This window comes from Eretmochelys imbricata, chromosome 6, assembly GCF_965152235.1.
Source record: "Eretmochelys imbricata isolate rEreImb1 chromosome 6, rEreImb1.hap1, whole genome shotgun sequence".
Lineage (NCBI taxonomy): Eukaryota > Metazoa > Chordata > Testudines > Cheloniidae > Eretmochelys > Eretmochelys imbricata.
In genome coordinates, this window is record NC_135577.1 from 49,304,449 (window position 1) to 49,319,465 (window position 15,017).

Genomic DNA, 15,017 nt, shown 5'->3' on the forward strand with positions numbered 1-15,017 from the left:
GCCAGAACTCGTTTTATACATTCTTTTTGTATCAGCTGCCAGGATTAAAATTAACAACTTTCTGTAGAACAGAAAACCATCAATCTTATGAATCTTTAAAAAATTGCTGATGTTTTCCTCATCATACATACAACATCCTGTGGCAAATTTTCAGAAAAATCAGAAGCCAGAATGTCTTTTGGAATGGACATTCCTGAGAACGTGACAGAAAGCCTAGACCAGGGATCAGCAACCTGTGGCCCGTGGCCCGCCAGGGAAAGCCCCTGGAGGGCTGGGCCAGGCCGGTTTGTTTACCTGCAGCGTCCGCAGGCTCGGCCGATTGCAGCTCCCACTGGCCGTGGTTCGCCATCCCAGGCCAATGGGGGCTGCAGGAAGCGGCGCGCGCCAAAGGATGTGCTGGCCGCCGCGTCCCGCAGCCCCCATTGGTCTGAAATGGTGAACTGCGGCCAGTGGGAGCTGCGATTGGCCGAGCCTGTGGACGCTGCAGGTAAACAAACCGGCCCGGCCCGCCAGGGACTTTCCAAAGGTTGCCGGTCCCTGGACTAGATCAAAGCCTAGGCTTTGTTAGCTTTTTGATCCTCAAAATTCTAGACCAGTGTGAGGCCAGCGTTGATATCTGTGGGTATAAATAAAAAGCTGCAGCCTGTTGCTCTGAGCACAGGGCTAGGAGCTGCTCATTGGCTAATCTTGGTGCTAACACTGATTTTCTGTGTCTGCTTGGCTCAGTCTCCTCCCCACCTCAATTTCCATCTCTGTAAAATAAGTAGACCAAAGCCTTTTCTCCTGTCTGTGTGATATCCATGAGCACCTGAATTTATTCCTAGTTTGCATTTACCCATCACTTTTTGCTTCAGTTCTGTGGCTTGATTACAAACAGTACATTGAGAGTATTGTCATGCTATTTACAGCTATGTTTAATTCACTGACAGTACTTTGAGTTTGTTACAATCGGATGCTTGGTTATCTGAAATGAAGCTGGAGGCCCTGGTTCTCTGGTGGCAACTTTGTAGCTGCTCCAGGAACACTCGGTCGCCCTTGAGCTGGAAGACATAGCCCCTGGAGGATTCCCACAGTACATATGAATCCTTGAGTGGTACAGAGAATCTCTGAGTGCTGTCACCCTGTTGGCTGTTTGTTGGTGCAGGACTGCCGTCAGGGAAAAGGGGATGTGGTTGGGGTGTCCCTACCTCTGGCAGATCCCAGGCTGCCATAATACTACCCAGGGACTAGCAGCAGCAACAGCTGAGTACTTCAGGTAGCTCTAATTTACATGCTTAAACCAGACCAGCACTGGGCAGCTACAATCAAGGAGGTTGGTGCAGAGATGGCTTAAAGTTACCTTTACACTATCCCATCCAGACTCACAATTCATGCTTCTCAGCAAGGCTTGAGAATCCTGCCAATTGTATCCCGAGAGTTCAGAGGCCTGGTTTTACATATGGTTAAGCAAGCAAATGTTAAAGGGTAATATTCTTCAAATTTTGGTGATAGCTGTAGTTTATAATCTTCCTGGAGGTCCACCAGAAATAGAGAAAGCTATGGAGAAGGTAGGGAAATTGAGAAGTTGGGAGTGGTGAGGAAGGAAGGGCTGGGCCAAGGGATGATTGTTTTCTTCTGACCTGTTCTGCAGACTGAAAAATTGCAAGAAACATTGTTACAGTGTTTGACTAAATCAGAATAACAGTGGTCACCTTGACTGCATACTTAGTCTTCAGCTAAGGAGTGCAGTATAACAATGCTACCTGATGCAAGCTATTAACATTGGTGTGAAAAGATTTTCTCAGGCTGCATTTTCATTCTAAATCTGGGTTAAGAATTAATCTTAGATCCTGATCCAGAAAAGCACTTGCACATGTGCTTAGCGTTAAGCACAAGAGTAGTCCTCACAGACTTGGAGCGTGATCAGTAGCCTCCCACTGAATTTGAGAGACCTCCATTGATTTCCTTGAGTTTTGTATCAGGCTCTTTATTCATGTATGTAGTCCTGTGCTTAAATTTAAGCATGTGCTTAAGTGTTTTGCTGGATCTGGGTTTTCATATATCAAACAAATGGGTATAGATATGCATACAAGAGAAGTTAATGGTGCTTACGGAAGATATAGAAGGTCAAGTTACTCTTGGATTTAAATAATTTCAAAAGCAAATTAGAAGTTGACTATTACAATTTAAATTCAGGTGGGAAATAGAAATGTCCCATTTGCTTCTCTCTGTTGCTGCTGCTTGAAATGCAGCTTAATCAATAATGCACTGGTGAAGAACTTGTGAAAACTTTGCAAAGAGAATATAAATAGTGACAAATTCTGAAACATCATAGGTATGGGACTGAAAAGTGATTCCTTTCACAGTGCACAACTGAGGCCAATGGCCTTCATGCAGAGAACTCTGATACTACTGTAAATTTCCTCTGGCATTTGGAGTTGTTGATTCAAGCTGCTTAATGAATAAAAGTATTTTGTTGATCATTATAGATTCATAATGTTTTAAGCCCTGTAAATACAGTAATGGATTTTTGGACAATATGAAGTGTTTTGCTGTACTATTCAGAGCTGTTTATTACAGTTCACATAGAAATGCAAAAACTTTGCCAGACTTGGCTCTTTAAAACCGGAACTTGGGCCCAAAGTTATAAGTAATTCTAATAAATATGGCCTATTAGAAATATGTTGTATTAAGCTATATCATTTAAAAGTCAATTTGAATCATTTCAAGCATTTTCTCTCATCCTGATTATTTGGTATATTTTCAGTACAGAGTCTGGGAAATAGCTCAATAATGCCTGCCAATGTTAATGGGAAGTGATGACCTCCTCACACACATAACCATGGAAAATTTCTCCCACAATATGTATCTATTACTTACATTTCTATCTCTACTCCCTGTTTTCTTTTATTCTCTTTTCTTTCCTCTTTAGTCTTCCTTGCTGGAGCTGAGCCTTTTTTTTTCTTTCTCTGTGGTTGTATAATTGATTTTCAGTCTCTTTTTATTTGGAAGTAATTCATTTATTAATTTTTACTGATAATAATTTTTCCCATTTTTATTGTTGTGGGATCATTGAAATTAGAGAAGGAAAAGACCTAGTCACATTCATTCCAGTTAAGGGGATTATTCAGTGCAGAATATCTAGTTTTCAGTGTCCCACTTGATATGACCCCCACTATTTTGCCTTCAGTGATTGTTCCCAGCATACTAATAGATCGAGATTATTGGTAGGTTTTTCCAGTGGTCATTTGCTTTTAATAGCCCCTTCTGCTTTTTCTTGATTTTTTAAAATTGTTCTCTCTGCAATGACCATACCTTCTGCTTGAAACTCTTTGTCTAACTACTGAACAAGTTCATCCATGCCAGGAGAAGCCTCTGACTTCAAACTTGCTTCTAGCTCACTTAGTAAGGGTCTAATCCTGAAAAAGATTGAGCACCTCCAGTATTATACTGAGCCACCTCAACCCCCTATTGATGTCAATGAGAGTTGAAATTATTCAACACATCGCAAGAGATGCTAAGACTTGCTCTTCATTGTTAGCTCCATTAGTTTTGTAGTGATAAAGCATGAACCCAGTACAGGGGTAATTTAAGTTAATAAATCAAAAGAGCACTGAAAATGAAGGCCTGATCCTGAGATGTACAGAGCATCTGCAACTCTCATTGACTTCAGTATAAGTTTTGACTTTTATGCACCACTCAAGATCTGGCTTTGAGGGATGGAAAGCAGAGTGGGGGATAATAGGGCAGTAAATAACACAAAGTCTGATTCTGTGAAGTGCTGAGTGCCCTTATTGAAATCAATAAGAACTGAGGGAACTCAACACAGTGAGTTCCTACATTTGCATTCCATCATTCCCTTCACACAGATACATGGATTAGAAGATAAAGGGGGACTTATTATTTATATGAATTATTTGCACAGCACGTAGAAGACTCAACTGATATCAAGGCTCCATGGTGCTTACTGCTGTACAAAGACATAGTAAAAAACAGTCCCTACCCCAAAGAGCTTGCAAGCTAAATAGACAAGGCAAACAAATGATGAGCGAAAGGAAGCATTATTGTCTCTGTTTACAGATGAGGAATTGAGGCACAAAGAGATTAGGTGACTTGCCCAAGGTCTGCAAGAGAGCTAGAAATTGAACCCCAATCGTCTGTGTCCCAGTCCAGGGTATAGAAAGCATCCTTACTTTGTAAGTGGAGTGTAGGGAAAGGTGAATTGAAACTCAAAGTACTACTTTGAGGTGCGGGATGGGGGACTTCTTTAAACCACACAAGACAAAAAATTGGGATTTTTTAAAAAAGAACAACCAAAACAGAAGAGGTGAGAGGAGGCAGAACTGTTCAAAAATTTGGGGCTGACAGATAACCATTTATTTCCTAATTTTTTCTCCTTAAGAACTTTACTGGTGTTTGCATAGAAGGCAGGATTCTGCTTTTATTTATACCCCATGCAATCCTATTTCTTTCAGTGCAGTAGCATAGGGCATATTGTAAATCAAGGAGGAATTTGGCTTTACAATAACTGGCTTGTAGGATCTGAGAAAACTTGCTACAAAAAGAGAGGTTGTCTGATTAGTAGGCCTGATTTTTCTCAAGTTGATCCAAGTTTAACCATCTGCTAAACCAGGGGTGGCCAACCTGTGGCTCCAGAGCCACATGCGGCTCTTCAGAAGGTAATATGCGGCTCCTTGTATAGGCACCGACTCCGGGGCTGGAGCTACAGGTGCCAACTTTTCAATGTGCTGGGGGCTGCTCACTGCTCAACCTCTGGCTCTGCCATAGGCTCTGCCACCACTCCACCCCTTCCCGCCCCCTGTCTGCCATGCCCTTGCTCCTCCCTTCTCCCCCCCAGAGCCTCCTGCACCCCATGAAACAGAGGGAGGTGCAGGGAGGGAGGGGGATGCACTGATTGGTGGGGCTGCTGGTGGGTGGGAGGCACTGGGGGCAGGGCAGGGGAGCTGACTGGAGGCTGCTGACATATTACTGTGGCTCTTTGGGAACGTACATTGGTAAATTCTGGCTCCTTCTCAGGCTCAGGAAGGCCACCCCTGTGCTAAACTAACACTTTAGTAGAAGTAATAAGTTTTGCTGAATTTTACAATTGCACAAGAACTTTTCCTTTTTTAAGACTTGGAAGGCAGGGGTTTGGTCACCTCAAGCTCCAAAAGAATTTACTTGACTGACAGAAATTAAGCTACAAAAAGCAAAGCATTCATTTGAACTTCCTGAATCCGTAAAGTCTAAAAGGCTTTGAATCCTCCATGTTCTGTATGAACCCATTCTTCCAGCTTAGTTAAGTTCTGATGTTCAGGGTATGTGTACACAGCCAACTGACTTGGGCTCATGGCGTTTAGGCTAAGGGGCTGTTTAATTGCATGCAGTCGTTTGGGCTTGGACTGGAGCTATAGAATCTACCCAGCCTAAGCCCGAACATCTACACTGCAATTAAACAGCCCCTTAGTCCAAAACCCTTAGCCCAAGTCAGCTGACATGGGCCAGCTGTGGGTCTTTAATTGCAGCATAGACATACCCTCTGTGATCAGCATTGTTGAAGCCATGGAAATAATCACAGTCCCTGTCCCAAAGAGATTACAACCAAAGGCCCTGATCCTGCAACCCAATGGGACTACTCAAGGACAGAATTAAGGAAAACATGTGTGCTTAACTTTAAGCATGTACTTAAATGTCATTGTCATCATTAAGACTTAAACACATTCTCAGGTGCTTACCTGCACTGTGGCCTAAGTGAATGAGGCCTACATGATCAGGCTCTAAAAGACAGATGTAGATGGGATAAGATTCACTGGGATACCCAGAAGACAAAGTTAACTTAGTGGGGGTGTTGGGGGGGGGGGGGAGGGGAAGTGCATGAAACATTATATCAGTCAGTGTCAATTAGTACATTTTGCTTTTCTGCAATAATAATCAGTTACATAAGTGTGAAAGGTGTCCTAGTTAGTTCCCATCCAGCTACAATCTTTCTTGAAAAAAGAACAGGAGTACTTGTGGCACCTTAGAGACTAACAAATTTATCTGAGCATAAACTTTCGTGAGCTACAGCTCAACATCCGATGAAGTGAGCTGTAGCTCACGAAAGCTTATGCTCAAATAAATTTGTTAGTCTCTAAGGTGCCACAAGTCCTTCTTTTCTTTTTGCAGATACAGACTAACACGGCTGCTACTCTGAAACCAATCTTTCTTGCGAATCCTAATTTAGAAGCATGTACTAATGGGGGCGGGGAAAGGGAGGGAAGGTGAAAGCAAAAGAAGAATGACAAGAAAATAATATATGCTGAAATGATGATGGGAAGGCAAATAGAAATTTGGTTCACATGACTGGGGATTGTCCTAAAGTAAACTTATTTAGACAGAAATAGTAAATGCGATTTAACATCTTTTTTAGACCACTACTTCCCAAGAGACCCGAAAGGTATTTATATGACAAGCCTGAGCCTTTCCGCCTTTCTCCAGCAGAATTCTAACTGACTTCAGTGGGACTATTGGACTGGGCCCGAAGAGAACATACACATTTTGACATGCACCACTGAAGTCAATGGGACTACTCATGGTAGTAAGCACGCCACTTGCTATCAGGTGTTTGCAGTATCAGGCCCTTAGTATGGACGATAAGTTGCAGAAATAGTTGTGAAAGTGAAGATAAATAGATTTAAAAAGAGTGATCCCTCTCTGTATATATGTATATTTATATGTTGAAATATTTATGTGTGTGTGTTTGTGCATTGTCTAGTTAGCTATACACATAAGCTATAAAACAAGCACTCTAAAGTTAAGAAACACCAGAATTAAAATTGCCCACCCAACCTTAATTCAGCCCCCTGTGTGCTGATGCACTGTGCATTAGGACACTCTCTTCAATTACATGATTACATACTGTGTGGCCCCAAGCCTTATTTAAGGCATACCATGAGATGCTGCACTGAGTCTTAATTTCCTCGTGGATGTTTCTGTGGTGCTCTTACTATAATATCTGACAGGTTTCAGAATAGCAGCCGTGTTAGTCTGTATTCGCAAAAAGAAAAGGATTACTTGTGGCACCTTAGAGACTAACAAATTTATTTGAGCATAAGCTTTCGTGGGCTACAGCTCACTTCATCGGATGCATCCAGTGAAGTTAGCTGTAGCTCATGAAAGCTTATGCTCAAATAAATTTGTTAGTCTCTAAGATGCCACAAGTCCTCCTTTTCTTTTTATAATATCTGAGTGCTTCACAATAATTAATGCATTTATCTTCACACCATTCCTGTGAGATTACATGGTATTATTGTCTGTATTTAACAGATGGGGAAAAGGCATAGAGCAATTAAGGCCAAAATTGTCAAAAGTGTCCACTAACTTTGGGTGCCCAGCTTGAGAAACAGTCAGATCTTTTAGAGTACTTACTATTTTTTACCATGTTATACATTCAAAGCACAGCTCCAATGGACTTGTGTTGCACTTGTGAATTAGGGTTGTCAACTTTCTAACTGCACAAAATTGAACACCTTTTCCCTGCCCCCACCCTGCCCCTTCCATGAGGTCCCACCCCAAGCCCCACCCCCTTCTCTGAGACCCTGCCCCTGCTCACTCCAAGTCCCCTCCCTGTATTGCTTGCTCTCCCCCACCCTCTCTCACTTGCACTGGGCTGGCGTAGGAGATTGGGGTGTAGGAGGGGGTGAGGGCTCTGGCTGGGGGTACAGGCTCTGGGCTAGGGCCAGAAGTGAGGGGTTCAGGGTGCAGGAGGGGGGTCTGGGCTGGGACACGGGGTTGGGGTGTGGGAGGGGTGGAGTGTCCAGCTGGGGGTGCAGGCTCTGAGTAAGGCCGGAGATGAGGGGTTGGGGTGCAGGAGGAGGCTCAGGGCTGGGACAAAGGGTTGGGATGCGGGATGGGGTGCAGGCTCTGGGAGGGAGTTTGGGTACGGGAGGGGGCTTAGTACTGGGGTAGGGGGTTGTGGCGCCAGAGGGGATTTGGAGTGCGAGCTCTGGGCAGCACTTAACACAGGTGGCTCCTGGAAGCAGCCGGCACATCCAGATCCTGGGTGGAGGGCCCAGGGGATTCTGCACACTGCCTGCACCCACAGGCGCCACCCCTGCAGCTCGGGGCAAGGGCAGCGTGCGGAGCCCCTGCGGCCACCCTGCACCTAGGAGCCAGACATTCCAGCTGCTTCCAGGAGCTGCGCAGAGCTAGGTAGGGAGCCTGCATTAGCCCCGCGGTGCTGCCGACCAGACTTTTAGCAGCCCGTTCAGTAGTGCTGACTGGAGCATAAGTGTTCCAGTCAAAAACCAGATGCCTGGCAACCCTATTGTGAAGGCTCAGCAATTCTGCAAATCTGCCCACCTCTCTTCATTCATATCAAGGTGCCACCCTCCTTCTCCACCTCACTGCCTGAGCAACAGGATGGGTGCTTAGCACAGGAGAGACAGTCTTCATGCTTTTGCTACCTGTACCTGCTGCCACAACTGCTTCCAGCTGCTAGGAGGAGCAGTTACATGAAAAGTCTGGCTCAGCCCCTGCAGTTCTGGGCTGGAACCTGCTCAGTCACTCTGAAAGGCTGGCACATGTGCAGTCCAGTCATGTAGTAATTGTGAGGGGATGGAGCATACTCAGTACAGAAGGAATCTCTGAAGAATTTCACTGCTAAATGCCATTAAGTTTCTACTGAGTTTGTGAAAACTGTGACTTTTCAAAGCCTTATAACTTGGACTAACTTGATCAAATTTTCATGGGTTTAACAAAAAGCCCCAGAGCAACCCTCCCACCAATTTTCAAAGGTCTGCTTCAAAGCCTGGAGGTACTACAGTTTTTCAATGAAAGAGATGAAAACTATTTTAACATAGGCAAAATAATGATTTTTCCCCTGACACTTGTTCTGGGAAATGGCCAAACCATTTTAGCTGATATTTTCAACCCACCCGCCCCCCACCCCACACGCTCCCCCAAAAAATGGCCTGGGGCAGATACATGGCATGGAAAATTTCAGGCCAAATCGTTAAAGTTTGGCAAAGTTGTAAACAAATGAAAACAGGGTCTTGTGATGGAAAGTTTTGAGCAACCTTAACTTTAGGCGGTGCTACTAGTTTTGCCTATAATGCATTTGTATGTTTTATTTACTTAAATTGCATAGGTTTATTTAAATATAAAATATTAAAGGGAAAATGGTTTTAAAAAATGAACCCACAGCTCTCTTGTTCAAGATTCAGTCCCTGCTTTTATCTTGTGAGAAATGTTGTCACCAAACACTAGGATTTTACAGTATTTTCTTGCTTTGGGGCATCGTTTAGAAGTCTGTTTGGGTTTTAGCTCTCTTTATTCTGCTTTTATATAGTAGAGTTTACTAAACTATGGGGCAACAAATAGATTAGCAAAAGCACTGGCCAATTTTAAGTAATCCACCAAAGTTGGTTTGGAGAGGCAGGGTCTGTGTGCTCTTTTCACAAGAATTTAAACACCCTAAATTCTCCCCCAATCATTTTTGCATAATCCAATGGAATCCAACAAACAAAAGCCCCTCAGAAGTCAGATGGCATTTAATTTGAGTAGTAGGTAATCAGTGAAAGAGAGTATCCTGGAGAGAAGGTAATTTGTCTTGAGCTGACAATTTGAGATGGATGTGCTGGGGTTATCTGCAGTGTCAGTTCAGTCAGAGATGAACTGAACTGCATTTCTCTTGCTCTGAAGTCTAAATCAACAGAGACCTAAGAGATAATAAGGTATTTTAAGAGTTCACTCTCTTCCTCGTGTTTCTGTATGGCAAAGTCTCTATGCTATAGATCTTAGCATCTTCTCTCACATACGGAGAACTCAAAAGAAAAAAAATCAAGAGAATTTACTTAGTAATTTAACTATAACAGGCAAATTAATCTAGTCTACATAATGCTGCATTTCCCCTCTCTACTGGAATTGATTGACTGCCTCTGATAAGATGTACCACATTCCACCACAGAAATGGCTGATGTTCAGTGACTGGTGAAATTTTTTCTTCACAGTTAAGTTTCCCAAACTGACCCATGGACCAATGGAGGTCTGCAGAGCATTTGCTAGTGGTCCCCTGGAGAGCTGGCTGGTCACATGATGCTGACACTTCTTGGAAGCAATTATGACTCAGGCCTGCTTGAAACTCAGCATGGCCCAGTGTTAGCTTCTGTGGTAGAGTAAAGGCCAAAGCTTCAACCTTTATCTTGGAATTTTTAAGTCTGGGTTTAATCCAAATGAACTCTGGTCATTTTAAATGAAATCACTAGGCCATCCAAATGAACTTCAAATGCATTTTGTGTGTTAGTGGGAAGCAAATGAAATGCAAACCTCATATGAGGGAGCTGTCTTCTCAGAGCTTCATCTGAGGAGTAGAACTGGCCCAGTAATGGGAACCAGCTATTAACTTACTATTTTATTTAGAAAATGTGCAAAATATATTCAAAAATATGTTATTAATATTATTCATTCATTTCTCCTGAGGAGCTCGTACTGTAAAATGGCTTATATTGAGGGGAAAATATATTTGAATAACTGAACTTTATTATTATTTAATACACACAATATGGAGGCATTGTAACATATAATAGGAAACTGTCCCTGCCCCAAAGAGCTTCCTGTTTAAGGCTCTGGCTCAGACAAACATTTACGCTTTTTTTTTTTCCTCTCTCTGTTCTGGAAACGACTTATGCATGTTCTTAATTTTAAAGCTTTAAACTTAAACTTTAAGGCCAACACAATATAAGCACATACTTAAAGCAATGCAGGTGCTTAAGCATCTTTCCTGAATAGGGATGTTGGGCCTAAATAGGCAAGAGTAACACAGAGAGGGGGGAAAGGAGCATTATTAGAGAGATAATGCTATTTAAACAATGTAGTTTAATTTTTGTGTACAATTTGCATATCTGGCATTCATTTTTGCTGCCCATTCGCCCCTGAACGTTAAATGTGAGTGGGTGTTTCTATTAATAATGAGAGACAGTGTGGCATACAGCAAACTTTGAGCTTAGTTTATTTCAGAAACACAGTTCTGAGGTTTCAAAGTGGATGAAACATCTTCTAACAACCCAAAACATTTGTTTGGCTTCTCATTCAAATCCAGAGTCCTGCATTTATAGTCCAAAAAAAGAGCTACTTCATGTCTTTCTTGTGAGTCACAAATCATTCCGTTTTCCTATGAAACTTAAGAAGTTTTGGTCCACTACATGCAAACAATTAAAAACAAAACTGTAATTTTCAGTGATCCTTTAAGTAGAATGGGTTAATATTTTTTTCTTTATCAAAAATATGGTTTTGTTGAAAATGAAATATTTCTCTCCCCCCCCCAGTTTTTTTAAAAAACAATTTTTTGTAGAAAATTGTTGATGAAAATGAGTTTTTTTGTCAGTGTTGCAATGAAAAAAAATCATTTCCCAACCAGTTCTATGTTTGAGCTATTACATTTTTTCACATTGGAACATATTGGTATTACCGTAACATATTCTTCAGTAGATTGTATATTTGTTGAGTACCAGAAATAAGGGAAATTTGTTATTAGGAAAATTGCTCCCGGCATATTAAGATTGAATTATTCAGGGGAAATGGATGGCCTAGGGATTAGTAATAGGATATGGAGTCTTTCACCTCTAGGTCATTGAAGCAAATCCAGCCCAGGTTGACAGCCAACAACATCTGAACTGGATATTTAGTGACCTATCTGAAATGAATCAGTGATTTTTGTCCTCCTGTGTCTAGTAGAGTGGAGCTAGATTCTCATCTCACTTACACTGGTGTAACTGAAATCAGAATCTGGTATGTCAGGTAGCCACTCCAGAATCAGAATGAACTGATACTCTTTTTAGAGAGACAAGGTAGTTGAGGTGATACCTGTGTTGGTCCAGCTTCTGTTGGTCCAGTGAAAGATATTACCTCACCTACCTTGTCTCTCTAATATCCTGGGTCTGACATGGGTACTGCTACACTGCATGATACTATAATTAGCAATCTCAGCAGAGATGAGAGAACTGAATTATCATGGATATTTAAACTAGGAGAAGTGACTTGTTTCATATGTCAGTGTTACAGCACATGGGCAGGGCAGTATGGGGGAACTCTCATTGGAGAGGGCAAAGGCTGAACTGCATGGAGTGTGACCTACTCTCTCATCCCCTTGAGGTGTCACTTTCAGAAAAGCGGATAGGCACAATAGTGGAATTGTGTAGGGAACCTTATGCTGCCATAACCCATGCTCTGTGCCGTGAATGAATAGGGGAACATCATCCCTCAGGCTTGTCAAGCCAGAACATTTCACAAGCACTACGTTCACTTAAACAGGTCTTATAGCTACATCATTTAAGTGGCAAAACGCAGATTAGAAAAGTACTGAATTCTGGCTGTTACCCTGTTAGTTCTGTTGATTTTTCTATTATCATGAATTTTAGATAGGTTTGCTGTATTTAACCATAACAATGGAGGGGAAAAAAGAAAAAGTTCAGTCCAGGAGGCATGGGGTTAAATTCTCAAAACCACCTAAAAGCCTTAGGAGCCTGAGTCCCATTTTCAAAATGGAAATAGGCTATTAGAAAGTCGATAGGATTTAGACTCTGAAGCGGTTAATTCACTTTGGAAAATGGGATTTTGGCAACTAAGTCATAGGCACTTTTGAAAATGTAAGCTTAAACCTACATACAGACAGGAAACGGAGAAATTTCTAGTGCATGAATGCCATCTTAGTTCTAACCTAGAAAGATGGCTGCATCAGAAGATGAAAGTTAAGCACTGAATTTTTCATCTGCAGGAAGTCAGTGCTGGGTCTCTGCAGAGTGAAGATAGACAGCTGTCTCTGAGGAGTGGGGGTTTTATTATGTTGTCTTGTTCAGGGACTATGGAAGATCATAATCTTAATTTCTGGAATTTCTGTTTTATCTGTTCCAGCCACCCTTGGCTGCAAGTCTAGCTACTGAAAAACTCAGAAATCTCATTTTGTTTTGGTTTCAAGTACAGGTGGGCCCAAGCCACAAAATCTGGTTCTGGATCTGCATTCCCATAGAGTGGGGCTGTTTGGATCTGGGATTTTAGCTTAGTCACTTATAAAGATATATGGTTTGCAAGGTTTAAATCCAAATGTGGGTTCCAGTTTCCAACATCTCCAAAGTTTACAGTGGTTAAATATAAGATTTGAGTTCAGAGTCAGAAAGACTTACATTGATCGGATCACAAATATTGCATTACATAGGACCCTCACCAAAAAGCACAGGAGAAAACAGCCTCGTCCGTGGCATTCTCACCACTACCTTTGGCATCTCTGTAAAACTTGTACTAAATAATGTAAATTGACAAGTGTGGAACCCATTTCTTTTAAACTGTAGCTGATGCATATTCCTCCCTTAATAAAATCATTAACACTTATTGACTTTCCTAGCTCTTTGCAATATGAATTGAAAGCAAATTTCAAGAAATGCAAACTTTGTCGCAGCTTGATATATGAAAGGTACACTGACTTTTAACAGCTGAGCTGATGAAGTATTGCTGACTCCAAGCATTCAAAAATCGTGTGCCCCCGATCCTCAAAATCATGAGATTGGCTTAAAAGTCATGAGATTGTCAAGAAATAATAAATTTTAAGTTTCTGTTTGTCTTCTGGTTTTTGAGCCTTTAGAGTGAACTTGGGTCACGCTTTCAAGCCTTACTCTGCAACCATGAGAACTAGAAAGTCACTTTAAGTGACATAAGTGATACCAAATCATTAGAATGAGGAACTCTAAGAAGAAAAAGGGAATAAGTGTGCCAGCAGGGTGTGGTTTGGAAAGAGTTCTAACGTGTTGCACTCTACCTTCCCCGTGTAGACCCTGTTGGTGTGCTCTAAAAAGGTACCTAGTTTCCATTGGTGTGGTCAGAGTTCATGCAAACCCAGTACCTTTCAGGGTGTGCCAGCCGGGTGTACATGGGGCAGTTTGCGCACAACACTTTAGAGTGCTTTACAAATCACATATTCTCTGGTGCACTTTGCTGGCTCTATGTAGACAAGCCCTAAGTAAAACAAAAGGGACATGGGGGAGAGAATTGCAATGCTAGAGGATAAAATGTCAGAAGAGAGATAAGAGAAGAAAGGTAGGAGACATCCTTTTCAGTCCAGCAACACCACTCTAAAATCAGCCAGAAACATGCATGTGAGTCTTAGGGGCATAACACATTGCTGCAAAAATATGATCAGTGTTGAACAGTCTGGGCAGTAAGAGTAAGCAGTGTTGGTCACAGGATATTAGAGAGACCAAGTGTTTGAGGTAATATCTTTTATTGGACCTACTTCTATTGGTGAGAGAAGCTTTTGAACTGTTCTTCGGGTACAGGAGCAAGATTTGAGCCAAGGTTTCTGGAATGATAATGCAGAGAGAACTACCAGGAGCCTATCAAGCCTGACAAAAAGCAGGTGAAAGGTGCCATAGGAGAAAGAGGTCAAAAATATGCCATAACCAATGCCTTGCAGACATGAAGTTTTCAGAGGCATAGGGAATATCATCATTTTACCAAGCCTGTTTGGCCCATCTCAAAGGACAATATTACTTTTTGGGGCCATCAGCTAGAAATTGTTTTTATGGTCAACCTTGTATATGTTTCAGAGTAGCAGCCGTGTTAGTCTGTATTCGCAAAAAAGAAAAGGAGTACTCAAATAAATTGGTTAGTCTCTAACCTTGTATATGTTCTTCATTGTCCCCTTTAACTGGGCTGGCTGTGAGGCTAATTGTTAATGATCTTAGCTCTTCCAGTTTACGCATGCCAGTGACTTAAAATTCCTCTGTGTACAACCCCTACTGTACTTTATTTCAGTACACTGCACTCAAACAGTCCCATTGTCTGCATATGCTTCGAACAACAAACAGACAACAGGTGATTACACTCCATAAACAAACAGGGTTTTCCCAGTAACAAATCAACACCTCTCCATGTCTGGTATTTGTGGAATTTGATAAGCCACCCACTCTGCCCCTTCCCCATTCTTGTTATGTCTGTCTTCAGCCTTCTTCATCTTTTATCCCTCCCTCCCCAGTTTCCAAAGGAAGGCATTCATTGTTAATTAACTGCTG